Source organism: Bos indicus, chromosome 11 (genome assembly GCF_029378745.1).
Source record: "Bos indicus isolate NIAB-ARS_2022 breed Sahiwal x Tharparkar chromosome 11, NIAB-ARS_B.indTharparkar_mat_pri_1.0, whole genome shotgun sequence".
Taxonomy (NCBI): Eukaryota; Metazoa; Chordata; class Mammalia; order Artiodactyla; family Bovidae; genus Bos; species Bos indicus.
Window position 1 is genome coordinate 11,003,300 of NC_091770.1, and position 13,461 is coordinate 11,016,760.

Below are 13,461 nucleotides of genomic sequence, written 5' to 3' on the forward strand. Positions count from 1 at the left end.
GGCCTCTGACTTCCAGACTTACAACGAATGTGAATAAGCATTTTGTTTCTGGTAACTGCTTTTTTTTTTTTTTTTTTTTTGCAGTTGTTCACTGTACCCTGTCCAGAGTACTAAATGTTACTACACAGTCATTGTCATAGCATATGATTCAATAACTTATCCTACAACAGGAGTATGAGGAGAGATTAACCCTAGTCCAACCACAGCCCATTTTCCAACTCAGCAGAATCTCAGCAATAGTAAAAAGAAAAGAAATCTGAATATAATGTATTAACATCCCATGGGCTAACTTTTCCTCTGACTCAAAATTTTGGGGAAGGGGCACTAAGAAAACAAACCTCTGGATCAGGAAACTGGTCTGACACTAATAACAAAGCCTCAGCGCTATTAGGAGCTGGCCTGTCAGTTGAAGCTATGCCATGATACTTTCCTATTGAGCATAATCAATTTCTTAGAACACCAGCATCACACAAGGTCACTCTATGACTGTGATGAGAGGAAACAAAAAACAAGACCACTTGTCTAAGCACAGACAGAAACACTGTTACTGTGCAAACCATAAACATACTAAACATCTGTCTTTTCTAACTAATTTGGGTGACTGCTACTGTTTTATCAATTATAGCTCTAGCCTCACTCCATTCTTCTAGATAAGATTCATTAATGTACTCAGTCATAGAATTATTCCCTTGTCCTGACATCATCTGATTCAGAGTAAAGCCCTGTTTCTCTGAACCTTCCTCAAAATCACTTGCTGCTGCTGCTGCTAAATCACTTCAGTCGTGTCCAACTCTGTGAGACCCCATAGACGGCAGCCACCAGGCTCCCCTGTCCCTGGGATTCTCCAGGCAAGAACACTGGAGTGGGTTGCCATTTCCTTCTCCAATGCATCAAAGTGAAAAGTGAAAGTGAAGTCCCTCAGTCGTGTCCGACTCTCCGAGACCCCATGGACTGCAGCCTACCAGGCTCCTCCATCCATGGGATTCTCCAGGCAAGAGTACTGGAGTGGGGTGCCATTGCCTTCTCCGCAAAATCACTTGACACAAGCCCAAATTCTGTAGATCCTTACATCTTCTTACTGCTATGCTATTCTATGCTAAGTCGCTTCAGTCGTGTCTGACTCTGTGCGACCCCATAAATAGCAGCCCACCAGGCTCCCACGTCCCTGGGATTCTCCAGGCAAGAACACTGGAGTGGGTTGCCATTTCCTTCTCCAATGCATGAAAGTGAAAAGTGAAAGAAGTCGCTCAGTCGTGTCCGACTCTTAGCGACCCCATGGACTGCAGCCTACCAGACTCCTCCGTCCATGGGATTTTACAGGCAAGAGTACTGGAGTGGGGTGCCATTGCCTTCTCCACTGAGGTACTCTTTAATTTCGCATGATGTGTGTTCTGTCTTGGTGCAACAAATAATAAATCCAACTTTGCTTTAACTATAGGTGTGTTTCCAAGAATCACTGGCCGGAGAGTGCTGAAATATTAAACTAAAGAAACTCTGTAAGCTCTATGCTGATTTTAAACTTATGAGTGGGGAGCATTCCCAGTTACTAGAATTCTGGTTTCTGCTCTGAAGCACAAATCTCTCGATCAGAGATTGATTGCTTTGTAGGTTCAAGGCACTGTGCTAGAAAGTAGGAATGCCATCTCCTGTCATCAATCCTTCTATGGCTAAGCAAGCACCCCTGTTGGTGTTTCCTTCTAGCAGTAGTAGTAGCCAGTGTTAAAGGTGGTGCTGCCATAAGACAGGACAGGAGCTGAGAATGCTTTTTCCCTGAAAGCACAGAGAAACCTGGGCCTCCACCATGGTGGGATTAAAACCCAAGCCTCATCATTCAGATTCTTCCTATTCCCTAGGTTCTCCATACTATTTCCCAGCTGTTATCCCTTTAGGGAATTCAACTTTGGCCCAAATAAAGATTCAGAGCTTTCTGTTTCTCTGGGAAAGAAGAAACTAGGTAAGAATGCAGTCAATGCAAAAGCAGAGGGCTTTAGTCACAAAAAGTGACGATTCTGTTCACACTGTGCCTCCTAAGTCCTAGCTCCAACTCCCACCATAGCCACCTTAGACAGATGTTTGAGGTCTTATAGAGGAGAGATAGTACAGAGAAGTTTGGAGACATCAGAAACCACATACACGTGGCTTCCCTGGAGTCCAGTGGTTGAGAGTCCACCCGCCCACACGGGGCATTCAGGTGCCATCTCCGGTCCAGGGGGAGTCCACGTGCCAAGAGGCAACTAAGCCTGTGCAGCACAACTACTGAAGCCCATGCACCTGGAGCCTGTGCTCCTCAGCAAGAGAAGCCATGACAATGAGAGGCCTGCGCGCCGCAACTAGAGGGTGTGGAGAGCAGCCCCTGCTTACTGCAGCTAGAGAAAGCCTGTGAGCAGCAACAAAGACTCAGTGCGGCCAAAAATAAATAAACAAATATTTTTATAAAAAAATAAAGAAACCACACACACACACACTTTTATCAGCCATAATACATTGTAGTGACTCCAGTTCTGGCTAAGAGTGCTGCGCAAATATTGTTTATAGATTAAGTACATAGATACATAGTAAGTTTACCTTACATACTGCCTGAGACTGTGGTAAAGGGTCTTAGCTAAAAATGTTAAGTGTAAATTAGATACTGATATTGTACTAAAAAAAAAAAAGTCATTATTATCTGTGATAGCCATCTCTTGAGGCAGGGTTCCAAAGAATGGAAAAAGACAGGTGGAGACCTATGGTGAAGGTGAGACCTACTCATACACCTTGAACAGAGGGTCTGACAGCTGAGACTGACAGTTCATGTTCCTAGCTAACACTTCCTATAGCAGGACTACACAAATGAGTGCATAAAACATGGGAATTTGCCAATTATAAATGGTGTGGATTCCTACAACACATGTCTAATGTGCCCACAAGATTGAGAGTCTGCTTAGACTAGACCTGCCCACTCACAGGTCATGCCCCCTCCTTCATCTAGGAGCCAGGAAGCAGTGAAACAGGGTTAAGGGCGTCACGCCCTCCCTTCCCCTCCCATAGGCATTGTTGTTGCCTCACGCTCCTCCACCTCCTTTCTTCTTCTCCTTCTCCTTTTCTGGATAAACAGAGGTGAAAAAAACAAAAAGTTGTCTACTAGGGAGAGTTCAAATGTACAGCAAAAGGCAGAATTCAGTAAAAAGTGAAAAACACTGGATTCATTAAAACCGCAAAACACAAATCACATGCAGACTACAACAAGACCTTTGCATTTGCTACTCTCCGCAACCCCCCCAAGATATCCCCTATTGGAGACTCTTTTACTTTATTAAAAGTAAAAGACCTCAGACATCAGAGGTCTTTTCTGATCATCTAAGATGGCATCTATATCCCCACCTCCTCCTCCATTCTCTTATCACTCTGCTTTATTTTCCTTATTATTAATACATCAGTCATTAACTAACATTGTATATGTTTGTCTGTTTTCTGTTTCTACCCACTAGAATATAAACTTCATGAAAGCAGAGACCCTATATTTTTCACAACCTTAACACTTGGAATTATTCCTGCTATATAGTTGCCCTTAATATTTGTCCAGTGATTTGGTGATCCTCTCACAAAAGGAATTTAAAAGGAGCAAGACACATTCTCACTGATTCTACTATAGATATATGGAAAATCAGATATGAGGGCTTCCAGACCTTGGTGGTGAGGTCCAGAAATGCCCAACGCAACTTTGATGCCCACTGAAGACCACGGGGCCTATCTGGCAATAGCAGAAACAATTACAGTGTCTAGTGGGGGAATTAGTGTTCCAGAGATGAACAACCTAGGAGAAACTACAGCCATGCCCAGATAAGGCAGTGTAACCATGGGAGAGGCTCTCCCTTGCTGGTGGCAACAATGCCCTGCACCCATCACATAACAGCTAGCTGGGCTTCTTGGGAAAGTCATGAATGACAGACTGACAACTTCCAGAAAAATCTGGAAGCAGGGCTGATACTCATCTGATGTGTACCGGTCCAGCTATATTGGTTGTTAGAATATTGAGATATTTCCATATTCACTGGTAATTAGCCAGGGCTTCAAGCACCCTTCTCATCTCCACTCCTATTACCTCCTGCTACCCCAGACCTACCTTCCTAGGATGGAAAAACTAAAGGGTTAATGCCTGTTATATCCTAAGCTTCTGGTTTGATTGTCTTATGTCCTCACCATTCCAGATGTTGAAATACTTTTAATATCACCACCACCTGAGGACAAAGGGAAAATGAGGGACTATTTGAAGAAGGAACAGAACCGAATTGGGAGATTACCATTAGCTTGGACTTACCTGGAGCCGAAGGCTGGTGAAGTTTTAGTTTGTAAAACTATTATGAATCTCCAGCTTGCCAGAGCTGTGCTAAAGGAAATCCATGGAAAAAGTCTCCAATGACCATTGAGACAGAACATTTGAAACATGTAGGCCAGTATGGCAGTGACAGGAGTCATTAAACTGAGCCTACTGCCTAGGAAAGATGAAACTCAAGGGGCTACTTCAAATTGCAGGGTCAGATGACTTTCTCCCATCAAAGGATTCACTTTTCAAACCGAAGCCTTTAAAAGTTCAAGCTTTGGTTTTTAAACTGGGAGAAAGTATACATAAGCAGATTACCCCCAGATAGTCAGGTTACAACATAGCTAATAAATTACATCCCTCTTTAGCTCCCTGTCAGTCCTGAGGCTCTGCCTTATCACATTGGTGGCTCTGGATCAGCCCCAGGTCTCCAATAGCATTTACTCAACAGTTATTGACCAACTACTAAATGCCAATCACTTTGCCAGATATTAGAGTAACAGAGACTGAATGACACTTTCTCTGCCTTCAGAGGAGTTACAATCAATAGGGCCACTTAACCAGACTTGCCCCTTTGAAATCAATGTCCAGTCTTGCTTGTATTTCATTTTCAAAACATCCCTGGACTCAATCATGGGATATTTTTCATGAAACCAGTAATAAAATTATGAATTGAGGAACTTCAGTAATTCTTGTAATAGAGTTAACCATAATATACTATACTTAAATTTTAAGAGGGTAGGTTTTGTGTTCTGTGATTTTTACCACAATTTTTTTTTAAGTCACTTTAATTGCTGTTGCTATCTATAGTATTTGAACCAAGACTGGGACTGGTCAGTATAGCAGAGTTCTCATTGATTCCTTCTGCTATGATTGTTGTATACAGTGGCTTACTTTCTCCAAAGATGACTCATCAAGAATGTATAAAGTTATGTGTAAGTGAGAAAGTAATTACTGGTAGATCTATTAGCTGGTGGCAAGCTATCCCAGTGTCTACATCTGAAGTGTTTAAGCCTGTCCAGCAGCTTTCATATTCCAAGTGGACAGTCTGAAAGACAAACCTGAGTCTGAGATTTTCAGAGAATAAACTGAAATCATCTTTCAACTACAACATCCTTTAAACAAATGGTTGCATCTTTGAGTTATACAAATATGTCCCTATATCTTTTCACCCATTATCCTCAGAAATAAAAGCATCTGATGATGTGAAGAAAACCCTGGTTAAAAAAAAAAAAAAAAAGGAGATCCCCTAAGGAAGTTACAACAGTAGTTTAGATGATAATTGAAAGAACACAGTGGTGTGGAAAAGGAGAGGAGAAAACAGAGGCAAAAGCTACAAAAGGAGCAACATGAATAGTATCTAGTGACCGGATGTGGGGAAGAGAGATGGAAAGGAAACAGTAGAGTTAAATCCCAGATTTTGGTCTGGGTAACTGAGTTGATGATAGAAGTAGGAAGATGCATCACTTCTCGGCCTTTTGGGTAAGATTGAGTATAGAAGTAGGAAGATGCAGGCCTGAAGGGGAAAATCATGTGTTCAGTTTATGAGCATATTGAGTTTTAGTTGCCCAAGAGATATCCAGGAAGGATGTTCAGTTAGCAGTTGTATATACAGATCTAGGACTCAAGAAAGAGGGAGGTGTGTGCTACTGACAAGGAGTGTATATATGTTAAAGGAAGTCATAACTCAAGTACATGTGCCAATATACACATCCCCAAAGGAGGAAAAACAGAACACAGATTAAGAAGGAACTGCCAGGGAGATAGGAAGAAAACAGAAAAAGACCAATATCATTGAAAATGGGACATCAAAGAGTTTTAAGACTGAAGAAACCAACAGGATCAAATGCAGCAGAAAGATAAAATAAGGACTGAAAAGTGTCTATTGAATTTGGCACTAAGACATTTATTGGTAACTTGCACAAGAAATTATTTTAATGGGATGGTGAGAGGAAACTCCAGATCCGGAAGTTGAGAAATCATTGGGGGTGAGGAAGGTGAAATATTGAGTATAGAAAGGAGGAATTTGGCCATGAAAGGAAAGGAAATTGATGAGGTAGTAGCTAGGGCAGGAAAAGAAATATGGGAATTTGGAGTTTTTTAATATGGGAGAGTATATTGGTATGCTGAGAAAACTGACCCAAAGGAAAGAAAGACATTGAAAATAGCAGGTTCCCCAAAGTATTCTCCTTCCAGGCTGGAGGTAGGAAGCTCTCAGAGGTGAGTGGAAATCAATCCTTCTTAAGGCCACAGGCATTCCTTCTATACTTTATTGACCAAAGCAAATCCCATGGGCCCATCCACTTCATATTTCTCCCATGGAGGTTGATGGAGGAGAAGTAATAAATATTTATTGAATGACAAACCTAATATATGATACCATCCCTTTTCTAAACCTGTCTTCCAGCTTTCCCACTGGTTCTAAGAACCCTAGACATTCTCTCTAGGAGGTTCCTTTTCTGCCGCAGCAATCTAGAGCCAGCTTCTTTTGCCCGAAACCAAAAGCTCTCACTGACTGATCCACAGGAGGAAATCTAAGTCAAAAGGGGAGAAGGTGGCATCCCAGGATGCAGCTGTCAGGCTTGGAGAAGAAGCACCTGGAGACTGAGTGCGCATGATGCTGAGATGCCATGAAGGGGTGAGTGGAGGAAGAGGAGGCTTTGATTGGAGACCAAGTCATTGGTGTTTAAAAAGTTCAGGGTGTGGCTACCGGAGTTGAAAAGGCTTCAGGTGTGGTGTAATAGTGCGTTCCTAAAACGGGTCTCCTTATGTGCTCATTAAAACCCCCTAGGATGGAGACAGAAGCGGAATTAGAGAGGAGATAGATCAGACTCCACATTCTCCCTGCACACCACCCAAATGAGTGACAGGAGGGCAATATGAACATCCAAGGGATGGGGAGAAGGGAAATCTAAGGTTCTTTGAATACCAAGCACTATGATGAGTATTTTACAATTGTTGCCGCCTCTAATCTTCACAATTTGGCAAAGTAGTTTACAGATGAGGAAACCAAAGTCAGTAAGTTAAATAATTTGCCCAATATAACCGAGTCAGTAAGAGGGGGTGAAGTATAGCTCCAAGTCCAGTCTGACTATACAGTCTATGTCCCTTCCTGTTTAACTTTATGATATAGAAGCTTCCAGTAGGGCAGGTGAAGCGGGCACACCCCAACTCCTAGCTCAGTTGTAAGTAGAACATGGGTCAACCTTCCCTGCAGAGGTGACAAGGACACATATGTCCACAGAAGCAAACTGGGTATCAGTTAAGGGTAGAATGAGGAGAGGAGCTGTGGGGGCATGGGAGGATTTTCAGCAACTGTGGGACAGGTTTGGAAGAAGGAGATCAGCAGGAAGAGAAGCTAAAGAAGATTTGCAAAAATATGCAGAGGAAAGCCCTGCAGCAAGAGGAAATGGGAGGAGCTCTCCTTTAGAGATGTGGCTGAAAATGAAGAAACCTAGAGGTGTGGAACTAGTTTCCATCAAAGACCATTCTCTACAGGCGAACAAGAGTGGTCTAGTTAAATCTTTAATCTGAGCATTTCATGTCTCTATTCAAAACCCCACAAGGGCTTTCAACTTCACTCAGAATACAATTCAAAGTCCTAACCAGGGCCTAAAAGAGCCTATATGATCTGGCTCCCACCTGGATATCTCCAGATCTAAACTTCTGCCCATCCTTTTTGCTTACACCACTCCAGCCACACTGGCCTCCTCACTATTGCACAGTATGCAAAGTCCACACCCACCTCAGGGCCCTTGCACCTGCTATTCCCACTGCTGGAACACACAGCCACAGAGTCTCTGCTCATTTTATCAGAGAGGCCTTCTGTAGTAACCCAATACACCCACACCTTACCCATGCTTTATTTTTCTTCTTAGTGCTTCAGTTCAGTCAGTCATTTAAGTCGCTCAGTCATGTCCGACTCTTTGCGACCCCATGAATCGCAGCACGCCAGGTCTCCCTGTCCATCACCAACTCCTGGAGTTCACTCAAACTCACGTCCATCGTGTCCGTGATGCCATCCAGCCATCTTAGCCTCTGTCGTCCCCTTCTCCTCCTGCCCCAATCCCTCCCAGCATCAGAGTCTTTTCCAAAGAGTCAACTCTTTGCATGAGGTGGCCAAAGTACTGGAGTTTCAGCTTTAGCATCATTCCTTCCAAAGAACACCCAGGGCTGATCTCCTTTAGAATGGACTGGTTGGATGTCCTTGCAGTCCAAGGGACTCTCAAGAGTCTTCTCCAACACCACAGTTCAAAAGCATCAATTCTTCGGCACTCAGCTTTCTTCACAGTCCAACTCTCACATCCATACATGACCACTGGAAAAACCATAGCCTTGACTAGACAGACCTTTGTTGGCAAAGTAATATCTCTGCTTTTTAATATGCTACCTAGGTTAGTCATAACTTTCCTTCCAAGGAGTAAGTGTCTTTTAATTTCATGGCTGCAATAACCATCTGCCGTGATTTTGGAGCCCCCCAAAATAAATTCTGACATTTTTTCCACTGTTTCCCCATCTATTTCCCATGAAGTGATGGGACCAGATGCCATGATCTTAGTTTTCTGAATGCTGAGCTTTAAGCCAACTTTTTTACTCTCCTCTTTCACTTTGATCAAGAGGCTTTTTAGTTCCTCTTCACTTTCTGCCATAAGGGTGGTGTTATCTGCATATCTGAGGTTATTGATATTTCTCCCAGCAATCTTGATTCCAGCTTGTGCTTCTTCCAGTCCAGCATTTCTCATGATGTACTCTACATATAAGTTAAATAAGCAGGGTGACAATATACAGCCTTGACGTACTCCTTTTCCTATTTGGAACCAGTCTGTTGTTCCATGTCCAGTTCTAACTGTTGCTTCCTGACCTGCATATAGGTTTCTCAAGAGGCAGGTCAGGTGGTCTGGTATTCCCATCTCTTTCAGAATTTTCCACAGTTTATCGTGATCCACACAGTCAAAGGCTTTGGCATAGTCAATAAAGCAGAAATAGATGTTTTTCTGGAACTCTCTTGCTTTTTCCATGATCCAGCGGATGTTGGCAATTTGATCTCTGGTTCCTCTGCCTTTTCTAAAACCAGCTTGAACGTCTGGAAGTTCACAGTTCACGTATTACTGAAGCCTGGCTTGGAGAATTTTGAGCATTACTTTACTAGTGTGTGAGATGAGTGCAATTGTGCGGTAGTTTGAGCATTCTTTGGCATTGCCTTTCTTTGGGATTGGAATGAAAACTGACCTTTTCCAGTCCTGTGGCCACTGCTGGGTTTTCCACATTCGCTGGCATATTGAGTGCAGCACTTTCACAGCATCATCTTTCAGGATTTGAAATAGCTCAACTGGAATTCCATCACCTCCACTAGCTTTGTTCATAGTGATGCTTCCTAAGGCCCACTTGACTTCACATTCCAGGATGTCTGGCTCTAGGTGAGTGATCACACCATCGTGATTATCTTTGTCATGAAGATCTTTCTTGTACAGTTTTTCTGTGTATTCTTAGTGCTTATCACCACCCAAAATCTGTTTGTTGATGTCTTATTTATTCCCACTGCAACTCACTGCTGCCAGTAGGATGCAAACTCCATGAGAAAAGGAATTTTGTCTGTTTCGCATTGTTGAATGAAATAAATGGAGACTGAATTGAGGTAGCTAGTCAAAAGTTTCTGAATAGAACTTCAGAATAAGTTTGGTTTTACTGAAGTTGATAAAGATGTCTGGCTACTGGGGAACTTTTCATATCCTCTGCCAGCTGGCTCCTGGAGGTATTAGATGAGCAGAAAGTGGTGTGCATCTCAGGTGCTTGAGTGGCTGGAGGGGAAGATGATCCCAAACTGTAGTTGACCTCTGGTGGCCAACTCTCCCTTAGGATGAGTCATTTCCATTGATGGCTAACTTAATCCACTGATAGCTTCATTTTCATTATCAGTTAAAGAAATTTTAAAAGTTTATATGTGGCATATATAGAGAGAAATTTTGTTTTATACATACATACATGTGTCTCCCTGTGTATATATGTAAATATATATGTAATAATAATTTTAGTGTATGATAAATCAATGAGGACAATGTAGACTATGCAAAAAGTTTCTATTCCTAATTTTGTAAGTACAAAATTACCATCTCAACTCACTGATCTGCTTGAGGGTTGTTACTGTACTACTGGATCACAACTAGATGCTACTATCAGCATTTAAATGCATAACATTCATGGTAGGCAGATCAAATTTAGTAAGAGGAAGTCCATATTGTTGAGTTCCTACATAATAATAGCATCCATCCCCACCACTAAGACCACTTCGTTCAGGTGCCCATGCTCTGGACTTCATTCTAGGCACCTGCTACCATAGAAATTTTCTGTTTCTCCACTGAGTTCCATGAGCTACTACTTTCCTCTCCCCCAGTATTAATTGGAGTCTCACTGCCTTTTGCATTATCTTGGTCAGATGATCTATTGCAAATGCACCATATTTCATGAAGGGCCTTTTGCTTGGAACACACTCTCAAGTAACAATTTCTGTTCCAACTGGTGTTTCTTGAATATAAGCAATAGAAATGACCCTGGGCAACTTAATTATTGAAAAGATATAGTCTAGCTCACATATTACATGAATCAGAACAACCCAGTCAACTCATAGAATTGTGGAAGGTAATAAATTGTTTTGGTTTTAAGCCATGAAACTTTGAGGTGGTTTGTTACCCAGCATCAGATAACAAAGCAGTTGTGTTATATAAAATAGTAGAAGAAAGATGCTAGGAAAATTAAGATGGATAGCTCTAAAAAGATATTTATTCACACATGAGTAATTACATATGCATAATGTGAGGGCTTCCCTGGTGGCTCAGACAGTAAAGAATCTGCCTGCAATGCAGATCCCCAGGTTTGATCCCTGAGTCAGGAAGATCCCCTGGAGAAGGGAATGACTACCCACTCCAGTATTCTTGCCTGGAGAATTCCATGGACAGAAGAGCCTGGCAGGCTATAGTCCATGGGTTCGCAGAATCAGACCTGACTGAGCAACTAACATACACTCACACATGCATAAAGTGAGGAAAACAAGATGACTCTTAATACCCTCACTCTTGTGCTGAGCACAAGTCACACAGCACTAGAATGATTCTATAACGTCCATTTCACGTTCCCTTTCAGTGCTCATCTCAGCCAGCTGCCTTTTTTACCCTTGGGGTGACCCAAACCACCATATCTGAGGGGTCCTTCCCATATAAGGTTGTTATAATCTTCCACTGACTTTTATTGCAGCATATGTCATTGTTAGGAAGTGTTCCAGAGGATCCCTTGTGTTCCAGACATATTTTCTCACTCAGTGTTGTGGCAGTGTTACTAGTTCTCTTTGATAATATTATTTCCCTTTGGTAATCCACAATCGAACAGTAACCTCCTTTTTAACCTGTTAATCCAGGTGTATAAAGAGCACAAAATCGTCGGATGACAGTTTTAACTTTCAATTCAGCGGAACCCTTGTTTGTCCAATGGTGGTAACGCCCATTCCTTGGATACTAAGACCACTAAACCAATAGAGCCAATAATGGAAGAACAGGAAACAGTTTCGATGTACTTTTGAGAAGTAACACTCCAATTTTCACACCTTTGGCTCTCAGATCCATGTATTTTGACTGTAGAAAAGAGAGTATTAAATATTAGTTACTAGTTTGGAGTGTGTATGTTACACGCTTTCTCTTGACTGCCCCAGTTGTTTGCCAGCTGGTTCACTAACTGAGGCCTTTAAAAATTTTTTTACTTAGCTATGTCAGGTCTTAGTTGTAGCATTCAGGATCTTTGTTGAGTCACACGGACTCTCTAGTTGTGACATGCAGGCTTAGTTGGTCCGTGGCATGTGGGATCTTAGTTCCCAACCAGGGATCGAACTTTGCCCTCGGCATTGCAAAGCAGATTCTTAACCACTGGACCACCAGGGAAGTCCCAAGTTGCTGAGTTTTAATTGACCAGTTAACTATTCTATAAGCTCAGCTGTTTCTGGGCAATGAGATACATGTTAAGACCACCAGTTTCTATAAGTACTAGGCCACTGTCTTCTTCTTTCTTAGCTAGAGACAACCTTGTGCAGAATACCATGACCAAGTATAAGGCGTCCAGTAATTTCTAGGATGATGTTTGTAGTAGAAGCAAGAGGCCAAATGTATGCATTGAGCAATAGTTGTGTATAATATGCAAGTAGAGAACTAGATCAACTACTTTTAAACAGATTTAAAAAAAAGAATTGATGGAATAAATGATAATATGAAATACAGCAAATATTTGGTGGTGGTGTTGTTCAGTCACTAAGTCATTTCTGACTCTTTGTGACCTCATGAACCACAGTGTGCCAGGCTCCTCTGTCCTCTACTGTCTCCCAAAGTTTGCTCAGATTCATGTCCATTGAATCAGTGATGCTATCTAAATATCGAATTCTCTGCTGCCCCATGTCCTTTTGCTTTCAATCTTTCCCAGCATCAGGGTCTTTTCCAGTGAGTCAGTTCTCTGCATCAGGTAGCCAAAGTATTGGAGCTTCAGCTTCAGCATCAGTCCTTTCAATAAATATTCAAGGTTGATTTCCTTTAGGATTGACTAGTTTGATCTCCTTGGAGTCCAAGGGACTCCCTAGAGTCTTCTCCAGCACTACCAAGAATTCAAAAACATCAATTCTTCAGTGCTCAGTCTTCTTTATGGTCCAGCTCTCACATCTGTACATGACTACTAGAAAAACTTCAGCTTTGACTATATGAATCCTTGTTAGCAAAGTGTTGTCTCTGCTTTTTAATATGCTGTCTAGGTTGATCATAGCTTTTCTTCCAAGGAGCAAGTGTCTTTTAATTTCATGGTTGTAGTCACCATCCACAGTGATTTTGGAGCCCAAGAAAATAAAATCTGTCACTGTTTTCATTTTTCCCCTTCTATTTGCCATGAAGTGATGGGACCAGATGCCATGATCTTAGTTTTTTTGAATGTTGAGCCAGCTTTTTCACTCTCCTCCTTCCCTTTCATCAAGAGGCTCTTTAGTTCCTCTTTGGTTTCTGCCTTTAGAGTGGTATCATCTGCATGTCTAAGATTGTTGATATTTCTCCTGAAATCTTAATTCCAGCTTATGATACATACAGCCTAGCATTTTGCATGATGCACTCTGCATAGTAGTTAAATTAGCAGGGTGACAAATA